This window comes from Alosa pseudoharengus, unplaced genomic scaffold (genome assembly GCF_046254945.1).
Source record: "Alosa pseudoharengus isolate Yale_2024_CS ecotype anadromous, Long Island Sound unplaced genomic scaffold, YU_APseudo_1.1 YU_APseudo_1.1_scf_3, whole genome shotgun sequence".
Taxonomy (NCBI): Eukaryota; Metazoa; Chordata; class Actinopteri; order Clupeiformes; family Clupeidae; genus Alosa; species Alosa pseudoharengus.
In genome coordinates, this window is record NW_027468718.1 from 38,290,050 (window position 1) to 38,302,329 (window position 12,280).

General features: G+C 38.8%; 1 long non-coding RNA gene across 1 annotated transcript; it reads right to left on the reverse strand.

The window, feature by feature from the left end:
- Positions 1-9,559: 9,559 nt before the first annotated feature.
- On the reverse strand, positions 9,560-11,809 carry LOC143099770 (uncharacterized). Its single transcript, XR_012981746.1, has 3 exons — positions 11,734-11,809; positions 10,948-11,070; positions 9,560-10,441 (listed from the first exon to the last, which is right to left on the reverse strand). It is a non-coding gene; the product is annotated as an uncharacterized LOC143099770 (long non-coding RNA).
- Between the last annotated feature and the right edge of the window lie 471 nt (positions 11,810-12,280).

Genomic DNA, 12,280 nt, shown 5'->3' on the forward strand with positions numbered 1-12,280 from the left:
TCATAGACGTTGCAGGCCTATGGAAGGATTGGAAGTAGGATTGTCCAAGCTGTTGCTTCAGTTTGTGATTTAAGTTATGCGACGCACCATTGCTGGGTTCATGCCAGTTTAAAATGTTTAGCCGACTGCGTAATTTGCCATTTTTGTTCAATAAGTTCTACTTTTCATGTCATGAATGTAACATGCCTATGATAAGGCTTTGCAGTTGTACAATATGGTCAATCTATTGTCTCAATTGTGTTTCATGTGACGCACCGAAGCTAGGCCTACATTCAGTGACGGACTGGACGGTCTGGCATTTGGGCAGATGCCAGAAGGGCCGCGGCCCCTCGTGGGCCGTTTGGGCCGGCCAATCATGGAGCGGCATGCTTGTCGGGTTTGCGCGGCCCATTTATCGTAAAGACGGTTTTACAATATCTCTCGATCCACTATCAAACATCAATAGTGTTATATGGCTTCGAATAAGCCATTTATCTCTAACTCCCTTTTCCTCCTTCATAGGAACCTGATCAGTATTTATACCAGACATGAGTCTCTACACTACAGTCATGGTGACCCTCAATATTTACATCAGTCTACATTCTTTTGTAACCTTATTCAATCAAATGATTTAAAAGTGCATTGTTTGAAATTGGAATACAATAAATATGCTGCCTGTATCTTTTATTTTATTATTGGTTTACAAAAGTTAGGCTACATGAAGCAATGACTTCTGGGAATTTCAAAACCGAATGCGTCTACTTCCTTCAGCACGGGGATTGCCTTGATCCTCGGAATTTTCCCCTTGTAAAAGCTAATAAACTGCCCCCAAATGCACATCGAAACATAAGAGAATGTCTGCTTAAATTCAGTGAAGGTGCTACGGTTGAAAATCTGCAGTCGGAATTGACACATCTCGCCACGCACTGGGACAGCCTGAAAAAGTCTCCTCTAAACGAGTATACAGTCAAAGCGTCGGACTTTGATGATGCCACCGAGATATAGGAAGATACAGAAATAAACCTGGTGAGCAAGAAATGTGCTACCTGCAAGAATTGTGCAATCTGTTGCTATTTCCTTCTCCAGCAGTTAAACCTCTTTACCTGTGCCTACAACTATATATGGTTAGCAAATGAATTCCTACTAACAATGTACTCAAGTGGCATGCAAACGGAGTTTTTCCACTCCTAAATTCATCAAGAATCGCCTAAGGACACGATGGTCACAGGATAATTTGGAGGCCTTTATGCTGATGGCGACAGAGAAAGAGGTCCTATAATGAACTTGGATGCTGATGAGCAAGCTTCTTCGCACCTTGTTAACTGCATGACGTTAATTAAGACACGTTTGTGGAGCGGCTGCTCTGATGGGTTTCCCGTTTACCAACAAAACTAGGCCTACATTCGCGCGCAGCCGTGGGGCAGAAGACGCTTGGTGCCACAGTGTTATAAACTTGACTTAAATAGTCGGCTGCTGTAAGCTACAATCGGAATTTTTTATATACCCCTGGTCCCCTGTTGTCTTAATGATAATAACATCTCATTTCAGGCTATATTTACAGTGCATGAAAATGCACTGTACTGTTCTTCCTAGGCTTCTTATTACAGTGCATGAAAATGCACTGTACTGTTCTTCCTAGGCTTCTTATTCTTCTTCTTCTAACGCAATTAATGCAGCTTCAACCGCTTAACGTAGAAACTTCATTCAAACTATGTTACGTAGGTCTTACTTAGGACATGGGTGCTTTGTATTTTTCAGCTTTGTAACTTTTATACTTTTTAAACTATTAATTAAAAACTGTTCAAAATTTCCCCATAGACTTAACATGGGCTGATGACATCACAATAGAGCCGTTAAGCAATTAGAATCCTATGGCAGGTGTTCGGGCCAGCTGCATCAACTGCCAGTCTCAGGCTTTAAGCATACAAACTGGCCCTATTAAGACTACACATCCTGTTCAACTGCTTCCTCTGCCAAAAACTGTTTCAAAATAAAAGTCCTCACTACAATATTTCACTGTTAAACAATTTAACCCTTTAAACTACTGAACTTTTATCTGTTCAGCCATTGTAACTGTTACTTGTCATCAACTATGACTCCTACCCACTGTAGCTAGTTAGCTAAGATAGCTAAGTAACTTGGTTAGCATAGTTAGCATGCTAGCATGTTAGCATGCTAGTTAGCATGCTAGTTAGCATTTTTAGCAAAACTGTTAAAAACGATTAGCTAAGTTAGCTAAGTCACATGGTTAGCATAGTTAGCATGCTAACATGTTAGCATGTTAGTTAGCATTTTTTGCAAAACTGCTAAAAATGATTAGCTAAGTTAGCTAAGTCACATGGTTAGCATAGTTAGCATGCTAACATGTTAGCATGCTAGTTAGCATTTTTTTCAAAACTGCTAAAAATGATTAGCTAAGTTAGCTAAGTCATATGGTTAGCATAGTTAGCATGCTAGCATGTTAGCATGCTAGTTAGCATTTTTTAGCAAAACTGCTAAAAATGATTAGCTAAGTTAGCTAAGTCACATGGTTAGCATGTTAGCATGCTAGCATGTTAGCATGCTAGTTAGCATTACTGTTAAAAATGATAAGCAAAGTTAGCTAAGTCACATGGTTAACATAATTAGCATGTTAACATGTTAATTAGCATAGTTATCATAACTAATAAAAATTATTAGCTAGGTTAGCTAAGTCATATGGTTAGCATAGTTAACATTTTAATATTGTTAGCATGCTAGTTAGCATAGTTACTTGGTTACCATTATTATCTTTAACATAGTTAGCATAACTACTAGCAAACATTGGAGCCATTCCAACTGTTAGTTATCGTCAACTATCTGCCTAAATAATTTAACCATTTCAATTATCAACCTATTTAACTGTTCAGTCATTCCAACTATAGTAAACCTTATCTACCAAGCAAATAATTTAACCATATGAACTCATCATATTTTTGCATTTTCATGCACTGTATTTCCTTCAGGAAATGCTTTTCTAGTTCTTATTCTTCTTCTAACGCACTTAATGCAGCTTCAACCGTTTAACGTAGAAACTTCATTCAAACTATGTTACGTAGGTCTTACTTAGGACATGGGTGCTTTGTATTTTTCAGCTTTGTAACTTTTATACTTTTTAAACTATTAATTAAAAACTGTTCAAAATGTCCCTATTGACTTAACATGGGCTGATGACATCACAATAGAGCCGTTAAGCAATTAGAATCCTATGGCAGGTGTTCGGGCCAGCTGCATCAACTGCCAGTCTCAGGCTTTAAGCATACAAACTGGCCCTATTAAGACTACACACCCTGTTCAACTGCTTCCTCTGCCAAAAACTGTTTCAAAATAAAAGTCCTCACTACAATATTTCACTGTTAAACAATTTAACCCTTTAAACTACTGAACTTTTTAACTGTTCAGCCATTGTAACTGTTACTTGTCATCAACTATGACTCCTACCCACTGTAGCTAGTTAGCTAAGTTAGCTAAGTAACTTGGTTAGCATAGTTAGCATGCTAGCATGTTAGCATGCTAGTTAGCATTTTTTACAAAACTGCTAAAAATGATTAGCTAAGTTAGCTAAGTCACGTGGTTAACATAGTTAGCATGCTAACATGTTAGCATGCTAGTTAGCATTTTTTACAAAACTGCTAAAAATGATCAGCTAAGTTAGCTAAGTCACGTGGTTAGCATAGTTAGCATGCTAACATGTTAGCATGCTAGTTAGCATTTTTTACAAAACTGCTAAAAATTATCAGCTAAGTTAGCTAAGTCACATGGTTAGCATAGTTAGCATGCTAGCATGTTAGCATGCTAGTTAGCATTTTTAGCAAAACTGTTAAAAATGATTAGCTAAGTTAGCTAAGTCACATGGTTAGCATGCTAATATGTTAGCATGCTAGTTAGCATTTTTAGTAAAACTGCTAAAAATTATCAGCTAAGTTTACTAAGTCACATGGTTAGCATAGTTAGCATGCTAACATGTTAACATGCTAGTTAGCATTTTTAACATAACTGCTAAAAATGATTAGCTAAGTTAGCTAAGTCACATAGTTAACATAGTTAGCATGCTAGCATGTTAGCATAACTGCTAAAAATGATTAGCGAAGTTAGCTAAGTCATATGGTTAGCATAGTTAACATTTTAACATTGTTAGCATGCTAGTTAGCATAGTAACTTGGTTAACATTATTATCTTTGTTAACATAGTTAGCATAACTGCTAGCAAAAATTGGAGCCATTCCAACTGTTAGTTATCGTCAACTATCTGCCTAAATAATTTAACCATTTCAATTATCAACCTATTTAACTGTTCAGTCATTCCAACTATATTAAACCTTATCTACCAAGCAAATAATTTAACCATATGAACTCATCATATTTTTGCATTTTCATGCACTGTATTTCCTTCAGGAAATGCTTTTCTAGTTCAGAGTTTGCCGTTCATTTGCATTAACATCGTATTTTGTCATTTTTGGCGAAGACATGCATTCCTTTAGGGATATTGAACATATTGAACATTCTCTAACCATCGTGATTTCGAATTGGTGCAGTTTTCAGCACAAAAACTAATTTTGTTCTTTTCATGGAGAGCACTGCTCTTTGCTGTTCTATGGTGCTTTCTGCCTCTTGCGCACGCATGTTTTCGTGACGCATAGAAATCCATGTAGCCTATTCTAGGCTATTCTTTTTTCATTTTCATATTTCATATATTTGGAGTTGTGCATTGATATATCCATGTTCTTGGTTCAGTCTTTATGCATATTAAAGTTAGAGTTCATCACCAATGGGGCTACAAACGTGTTATGTCCGTGCATGTGAAGTTATATCTGTGTGTTGCGGGCACATGCACGCGCGTGCATGCACGTCCCCGTGTGGGCCGCTGGTTGATGAAAATGCCAGGGACGTTTTTTAATCCCAGTCCGTCACTGCCTACATTTATGCATTGTTTTGCTCCAGTTTAAAATGTTTCTGCCTAATTTGTCAGCTGTGATCAAATGCCTTCAATAAATTCCACTATGTCATAAATATAACATGCCGATTAATTAGTATGGTGTATCTCATCTAGGCTTCTCTTAGGCTATGTTCAATCAAATTGGCTTTGCCCACCCTTTTCTTTCTGTGCCCACCCATTTAAACATTTCTGGCTACGCTAATCGAGCATAGGAGTAGAAAAACCTATTCGTTTAGACTGCCGACTGAGGGGGAAAAAAGAGGTTCTGTTTGCTTTGTCCGAGTGGTCATTTAAATATATATCTTTAGGTTAAATTGTGTGTGGTAAAGTTATAATCGTACGGAGCCCCGGATATGTCATGGGGGAAAAAAATAACAAGTTGTGGCCACGAAATAGCAATTCGTTTCCACAAAATAATAAGTTGTGGCCACAAAATAGCAATTCGTTCCCACAAAGTACTAATTTGTGGCCACAAAATATTAATTCGTTCCCACGAAATAGTAATTCGTTCCCACGAAATGGGTAATTTGTGGACACGAAATATTAATTCGTTCCCACGAAATAGTAATTTGTGGCCACGAAATAGGTAGGCCTATAGGCTGTGCACTGGACAGCTGGATGAGCAAATCAAGCGCAACTCCTCAAACAGGAACAGTCGCTGTCACACAATGGACAGGGATAGTATGGTAGAGTGCTATTTTAGGCTGGGAATGAAATACAAAGACATTTTGAAAAGCCTGGCACTGGAGGGATTCATTATTAGCTAGAGGCATCTCCACATTAAGAGCCAGGTCGCTGCACTGGCGTAGGTACGACTTGAACATGTCTCTCTCGTTTGTGTTTTTTGATAAGGCGGCCGTGAACATTTCCATTAAAACATGCATCAGATAGCTGGAGGTGAATCTTCATTCCCCCCCCCCCTCCTCACTCTCACTTTTTCCCCATCCTGTTCATTGTTTTTTGTGAGAGTGTTTCTACTTATCTCAGTAAGGAAAATAAATCAAGAGCCTATGTTGAGTACAAATATGTCTTCTGAAGGCTTAAACAGAGCCCAGCCAAAAACTCCAATAAAATTTGTATCAATTTTGAGGGACAGCTATGACCATGCAGGATTATCCAGACCAAACGTGACGATTTTGCTACATACTATTCCTATTTATGTACCAGCATGCAAAATTTGAGCCTCCTACATGGTTTAGTTCTTGCGCTGTGGGCTTGTGAACTTTGACAAAAAAAAGAGGCCGAACAAAATCGACACCCCCCTCCCCCTGTAAAACTGGTTGTATCTTGGAAAGTATTGATCTTACATGGTGTAGTAATTTTACAGTGTGTCTCCTGGGTAACATAGGTACACCTGGTAATTTTTTCAGAATTTTTTGAGACCTAAGTGCGTGGGCCCTGGTTGAATTGACGTGGAATGACCCATAATGAAAAAACAAGTCCTTTTTTTCATTTTGGATTCTCAATTGAATATCAAATGAACGAATGATACACGGACCTTAAACATCATGTATTTATTCAAAGATTTTGATCAGCATTTCTGAGATGTGGTGGATTGGATCAGGGAAGGCATATAAGGCATATAAAGATATTCCAATCCACCACATCTCAGAAATGCTGGGACCTCAAAAATGCCAATCACTGCCCCTCTTTCACGCGTTCACATGATGTGACGTTGTATCAGCAATGTATGGAATTGGCATAAAAACTGCATGGATTGCGTGGGCAGCTTACCCAGAAGTCACAGACACCCTCATTCTGATCACCAAGACCCAACCAGCCTTACACTGGAATCAGTGCACATGCAAGTTCTCAAATGCTGGACTGTACTCATGTATAGTAAGAACTGCGGTGTCGTGACAGTCAATGAAACCCGGAAGCTTCTTTTCACTCATGCCCTCAAGTCCCTGGATCCAATCCCCCCGACCCATCATGCCTTATTCCAGCATGGAAAGCGTGCCTTACACACTGCAGCTTTTGTCTGGAAGCAGTCCCTCTCCAAAACTCCAGAGATTTCAGACCCCAGTGAGTGGGGTTGGGAATGGAATGACATATGGTATGGGCGCCATATTGGACAGATCTGGAAGATGCCAGCAAGTGATGCTCACTCCTCCTCAACTGTGGCTGTGTGGTTGCCTGTATGGGCAACTGTAAGTGCCACCGAGCTGGACTTTGCTGTACCACATTGTGCAAGTGTGAGGGAGGCTGTACTAATAATGATGAAGAGTGAAACCAAAAAATCTTTGAATAAATACATTATGTTTAAGCAAAGTCCTTTTAGGCAAGTCCCTCCACTCTGCGGCCACGTTTTTTGGGCATCAGGCATCAGGCATCCATTTAGGCAGAAATGCGCGTGCGCAAGGCTTCACGACACCAATCTTGCTCCAGCGGTGAGATCACAACACACTACATTATTGGCTCAATGTATTCACAACACAGCACATGATTGGCTCAATGGATTCACATGTCAACATTTTGCCGCGGAAGGGGTGTGATTTGCGTAGACAACTGCCATATTGTCGTTACAAACTAAGCTCATGCATTTCTATGGAGGATTTTTTGAGTACTGTGTCTCCTCATTAGAAAATCTCTGGTTTAAGTATGAATTGTTTTTTTTGTGTTATTTGACTAAAATGTAATATTGATCCTTAACATGGTGAAAAGCCTATGTTAGCCATGTACTATAACTTTTCACTGTGGCATAGTTATGAATTTGTGTTTATTTAAGGCCTCAACAATGGTCCTTTTGGTCACAACATGTGATTTATGACACTATAGTGATAGTGACCTGTCCAATCAACAAAGAAAAAGCATACCTTGGAGGTAAAATATGGGTCTAGGGACCTGAGTAATATTTCAATGTGACTTTTTCAGAGATAGTGACAGTTTATGAGCTAAATATGACTATGATACTAGATTTAACATGGAAATGGACTTAAAATAAGAAGAACATATCAAAATTGGATTCCTTGTATCAAACAAAGTAGAGAAAATACATTATACAATAATTTAAGACTAAAGGAAGCTGATATATAACCTTTTTTCTTTTCGGCGGGGGCCATTTTGGATTTTATGGATAACTGCCACTAGGGGGGCCACCCCAACTTGTATCCATGGCTTTTTGAAAACCTTAGGCCTATACCTAACACCCTGCCAAAAATCAAAAACTTATCCAAGTGCCCAATCTTTATGATTTTTCTCATATTCCTTAGTTTGTAAAGCCAGTATGGCAGCTGTGTAGCATACACACATATTCCGCCCCTTCCTGTATGCTTCCCAATAGACTGGCTAATAACACACTAATGCTGTGGGTAGACCTACAACACATTATTTGGAGTGCTGAACTACACTCTGAAAGCGCTTCACAGTGAAGCGAGAACCTCACTAAGCACCACCAATATGGGTGATGCACAGCTGCCATTATGTGCCGCAAGGCACATCATCTTGTGGTGGAAGGGAGGGAGTTAATGCGCTTTTTACATTGGGGAATGATTAGGTCAGTGGTTCTCAACCTTTTTTCAGTGATGTACCTCCTGTGAAATATTTTTATAGCCAAGTACCCCCTAACCAGCGCACAACAGTTACCACTACGCTTCAACCACGACTCCATCGTTTGAGTTTTTACAGGTGATGGCGGGTGGCATGTTCGGTCAAACCATCCTGGTATGGGGGGTACTCTGGGTTTTTAGGATAATGAAATTGAATAGCCTACTGAAATATAAAATTTGTTTTATGAACTTATATTTTCCTGAAATATTTATTAAATAATTGTTTTTAAAGTATTTTTGGCATGGATTCTACTTTTTAAATATATTTATATTTTAATTTTTTCATGTATTAGTACTAGCATTGATTTTATTTAGATTTTTAAAGAATTAAAATATTAAAATTATAAAAATTCTTATATTTTGACATGTATCTCACCACAGCAAGCTCATAGCTCTACATCAGTGTTTCTCAAACTTTTTCAGACCAAGGACCACTTAATTAATAAAAATAGCCTCACGGACCACCTAGCTAAAAAAAAAAAAAGTAGACCTACTTCAACAGTAAATTACACAATAGGCCTACTCACTGATTGTCTTTGCACCTTGCTTATTGTGTCAGAGAATTTATATGATTTAAACTGGCATGCCTTACATAGGCAGTGTTGCAGAAATGTTTGGATTTACATACAACTTGGTTCAATATTGCAAACAACTCATCTATATTATATTTTACCACGTCTGCTCACGGACCACTTGGGCTAGCTTGCAGACCACACTTTGAGAAACACTGCTCTACATGCATTTCATGTGTGTGTAGGGCTGTCAAGGCTGCTTGGCTCAAAGCAGACCTGACATAAAATGGGGGAGACCACACCGTAGCGTTCAATATAAATACTTGATTTATTTACATAAATAGAAAACGTCAGTATAATGTATAAAAGCAAAATGTCGTGCAAAGTGTGTCTAGGGGAAATGAATAACCAAAACAAAACGCGACGAAGACGGAGGGAGCTCCCAGCAAGGGCTACACGACCGGCGACGGCTCTCTCCAAGCTCTCCCCATCGAAGCAAGCCACAAATGAGCGATAGGCCAAGAGCGCGTCCATGGGAAACCCGGCCTTCTTATATACACTGAAAAAAATGGGCTGTTAAATTAACATAAAAAAATCTTGTACATCGGTTGCATCAATTAAATCATGTCCACGAAGTCCAATTAATTCATGTTAAAAGTGGCAAATTGTATTCTGTTAAATGAACATGATTTTTTCATGTGTATGTGAAGAAATTGTTTCTTATCAGTCAAACATGATTTATTTTGCTTTGATGAACATAATTTTTACATGTGCCACTGATATATAAGATTGTCATAAGTCCAACATGATTTTTTTCTTGTTTGATGGACATAATTTTTTTGATGCAACCGATGTACAAGATTTTTTCATGTCATATTTTAAAAACTATTGCATGTCAAATTAACATGTTATTTTAAAAAGCCTCTTCAATAACCTGAAGCAATCAACCACAACTAGAATTTGAGTACACATTTACAACATTTATTTCACATTTCCAGACATTGCAGACAAATGAAATAAAAACGTGATTTTATTACAAAAATAAAATGTTCTTGGGCAATATTCGGTGCATTTCAAAATTGCTAGTCCCTTGAACTTTCTACATTGCAAGTCATAACTTTGAAAAGTACAGCCAGTGAACATGCAAGACACAACTTCATTTTTCCTCAGATGTGTGTTGACATGAATGAAATACTCCCTTTCGTTTGGCAAATTGGAACAGCTACATAGATGACACGAGAAGGTGGTTAACTGATCTAAGGTCTGACCTAATTGTGTGCCGATGTGAACAATAAGAGCGTTCCATGTTTTAAAAGTACAGGGACAATCTGTATATGTGCAGGGGTAGTTTGTGGTGCGGCCAAAGTGGGGATGATGGAGTTTGTAATGAGCAAGTAGATCAGACCTACTTTGAACCGCTGATTCACATCCCTTGCACTGCCACATTTACTGTGAAAGAGAACACAGAAAGGGAGGTTGATATACCAATACAGAATATGAATACAGACACACAACATTGTGATCACAACACAACTTTTAAAAATGTATAACACTTCATGAATCAAATTTACCATGTATTGTCCTGTGTACAGCTTTACAAACTCAGCATTACTCGTCTTAAAAAAGTACAAAAGCACATTAAGTGCACCAAGATTTATGACCATGTAGCATTGAACAGTTATAAAAGGTTCAGTTTGATGGAGAAGAAAGAGAGGAAAGTACAACACAATAACAAAAAGAAGGAGGGAGAGAGAAAGTGGAAGAGTTAGGTAAAAAGTAAGAAACCGATGGAGAAGAAAAGAAGAGGGAAGTAGGAATACAAGATTAACCTGAGAAAGGATTTATAGAAAGTATGAGGGAGGGAGACAAAAGAAAGAAGGGAGTGACCTAGAGAACAGGGCTGTGTGTGTGTGTGTGTGTGTGTGTGTACAAAATCATCAATTGCTGTAACTTACCTGGCACATGCACCAAATGTTCCAATTTCAGTAATGCTGCAGCAAGCTCCTTCTGAAGTGTATTTGGAACTGGACTGTGAGGGACCATTTGCTCTACAGGTGGTAAATCCTCTTCTACACGCTCTGCAACACCCAAATCACATGATACAAACTCAGCATTACTCGTCTTAAAAAGTACAAAAGCACATTAAGTGCAACAAGATGTATGACCATGTAGCATTGAACAGTGAAAGGTTCAGTTATCTAAATGTAGCAGCTATTGTCCATATGCAATGCTAACCAGTGACTGCCAGATAAACAAAAATGCTCCTTTGGCTGTTTGAAGCAGGATTTCACAACACCGTTTTTCAAATATCATCATCAAAAAGCTTCAGCATTTATTCACCAGTTGTCGATGGGTTTCAATGTACGCACGCGTTACAGCCAGTCATGCCTTGGCGCCATCAAAACCCAGCTAGCTTAGCTTGATGTACACTTTCTAGGTTCTAAATCCGCACAGCAATTGACGTACAGCAGTGACCACAACAGGTTCCCGAAAATGAAATGAATTCGCTATGAAACATGTGTCGAAATAGTAAAACACACACCACTTGAATACGACGAAAACGCCACAACAATAACCCCATTCTCGACCGTTATATTGGGCTGACGCCACAACAGTAACCCATAGCTGGTATGATTAGATGTAAGAAGTTAGTGCAACTATCTGTTTGTACTGTAAAAACGCAATAGCTTGGCAAAACATTCGGAAAAGCTACCGAAGATTAAGAATCAATTGATATTTACCTCACATTGTAGATCTTGCATGCCGCTCGTAATGTCTTCAGAGCAAGAAAGCCAGTTGATTCCTCCTTCCCGCTTAAACTCAGGTCAGGTGCACGAGCTACCGGGGTGGTCACGTCACTTAGTTCTTACCATCCAACATGATACAATTATGTGAATTTGACATTCTCAAGGAATAGCTTAGGCTCACATGATTTTTTTTAATTTCAGAAGGACCACTAATAAATCATGTGAGGTTCTTTCAATAAATTCATGCAATTTCAACAACCCCAAAGAGACCTTTTTTTCAGTGTAGTCCAGCCTATTAGCTACTAGGCGCCACCCCTGCACTCATCACCCTGCAGGAGACAGACAGGCAACACATAGAATAAAGGGGCGTAGCCCCAAGAAGAGTCAACAGGGTCGTAACAGTCCCCCCCCCCCCTTCGAAACAGAGGCCCACCTAAATGGGACTCTGCACTGGTCAATAACATCAAGAATTTAAACTATAAAACAATAAACTATTTCAAGGCATAACATCAATCATTACTCCACCATGACATAGAACCCA